Source organism: Mus caroli, chromosome X (assembly GCF_900094665.2).
Source record: "Mus caroli chromosome X, CAROLI_EIJ_v1.1, whole genome shotgun sequence".
Classification (NCBI taxonomy): domain Eukaryota; kingdom Metazoa; phylum Chordata; class Mammalia; order Rodentia; family Muridae; genus Mus; species Mus caroli.
In genome coordinates, this window is record NC_034589.1 from 85,348,065 (window position 1) to 85,350,326 (window position 2,262).

A 2,262-nucleotide genomic window follows, 5' to 3' on the forward strand; every position below is an offset into this window, starting at 1 on the left:
CACTTTGTAGACCAGCTGGCCTCGAACTCAGAAATCCGCCTGCCTCTGCCTCCCGAGTGCTGGGATTAAAGGCGTGCGCCACCACGCCCGGCTGAATCTTTTCTTGTTTATTGTTTTCTTTTCAGTATTTCTTCAAAAAACTCATCATAATTCTTTCAACTATTGAAGTAGATGTCAAATGATGTGCAGCACAGCTATAAATATATCTCTCAGGTAGCATAAGGAACACTGCTTCAGAACTACTTTCATCACTATCCTTTGTCTGATAACACCCAGCTCATGATAGGCAGTTCAGATGTCATGTTCAAATGTTCATTTTCCACTAAGGACCAATAACAGGCCATGAACTGTTTTTCAAAGGGAGAATAGTTGTCTGCAGATGATGGTAGAGCTTTGCTTCAAAATCCCAAAGGTCTCTTCTGTGATTCACCTTCAGGGGCCTGCCAGAGGCTCCAAACAGCATCTCTATCTGGTTTTATGTGGAGGTCCCAGATCCACTTGGAATTGAGCTTTGTACAAGGAGATAAGAATGGATAGATTTGCATCTTCTACATCCTGACCAGCAGTCGAACCAGAAACATTTATTGAAAATGCTTTGGGCTGGTGAGATGGCTCAGTGGGTAATAGCACTGATTATTCTTCTGAAGGTCCTGAGTTCAAATTCCAACAACCAAATGGTGGCTCACAGCCACCTATAATGGGATATGACACCCTCTTCTGGTTTGTCTGAGGACAGCAACTGTGTACTTAACAAAGGGCAGTGGTGGCACACTCCTTTAATCCTAGAACTTGGAAGACAGAGGCAGACAAATTACTGAGTTTGAGCCCAGCCTGGTCTACAGAGTGAGTTCCAAGACAGCCAGGGCTACACAGAGAAACCCTGTCTCAAAAATAAAATAAAATAAAATAAAATAAAATAAAAATTAAAAAACAAACAAACAGAAAATGGTGTCTTTCTTTCACTCTATGGTTTTAGCTTCTTTGTCAAAGATCATTTAACCATAGGTATGTGGGTTCATTTCCGGGTCTTCAATTCTATTCCATTGATCTACCTGCCTCTCTCTATACCAATATTGTGCAGTTTTTGTTGTTGTTGTTGGTTTTGGGTTTTTTTGTTTGTTTGTTTTTGTTTGTTTTAATCACAATTGGTCTGTAGTACAGCCTAAATTTTTCATGGACACTGTTCATCAAGATCTGATCAAAACCCTGTATCTTCTAGTGTCAAAATGTAGATCACAAGTGTGCCCCCCCCCCCAATTTCTGGATTGCAGTTCATTCCAGATTAAAAGTCCAAATGAAAACAATAGCCAATTCTGTTGGTCCCTAGTACCAACTTCTGTCTTAGTTAGGGTTTTGTTGCTGTTAAGAGACACCATGGCCAAGGCAACTCCTATAAGAACAACATTTAATTAGGGCTGGTTTACAGTGAAAGAAAGGTGAAATTTCAAGACCTGTAAGTCATATAAAGTACTCAGAAATTTCTGGTTGTTTGTGAGCCTAGAGGCTGCCTGGGGCTGAGAAAAAAAGAAAAACAAACTCCGGCATGCCCCATAGTTAAAACATTCCTGGGAACAGCTTGACCATGAAGATAAAGAGGAACGTGAAGACATAACAGGGCTATCTGAACTGAGTCAATAACTTACAGAACTCTGACACCCTGCACGTACATGTAATTTTTCTGCTGATATTTGGATAAGCCAATAGTCTGTTGCTATGCTGAATTCTCCACCCCTAAGCCCTTTACCCCATACAACCCCCTAGTTTTCGAGTCTCAGGGTCGAATCCACTGTCTTCTGCGTGAGATACATTTCGACCCAGAACTCCTCCATTAAACTGCCTCATGTGTTTACAACAAGAAAGTATTCTTGTGTTTCTTTGGGTGCTCTCTCTCTCAGGAGACTAGAGTGGGGTTCCCCGAAAGGGGGTCTTACAACAGGTTCAGAGGTTCAGTCCATTATCATCAAGGCAGAAGCATGGCAGCGCCCAGGAAGGCATAGTACAGGAGCAGCTTAAGAGTTCTACATCTTTGTCTGAAGGCCATTCAAAACAATTTAAATTTAAACTTGTACATCAATACCAAACATTTTTAAAAACTTATCTTGCAGATTGCAGTTGTTATGTACCTATATGTTTCCAAATGTTAAATATTATTGTTTCCATCTGACTTGCAATATGACTTTTGCTATTTTTCTTGAATAGAGTCATGGAAAATATATGTGCTTTATGGAAACACAGGCACAATTCCTAAATTATTGAAGCTTA

At 40.4% G+C, this 2,262-nt stretch overlaps 1 pseudogene; it reads right to left on the reverse strand.

Moving 5' to 3' along the window:
* Positions 1–1,842, reverse strand: part of LOC110286278 — a 17,543-nt pseudogene extending 15,701 nt beyond the window's left edge.
* Between the last annotated feature and the right edge of the window lie 420 nt (positions 1,843–2,262).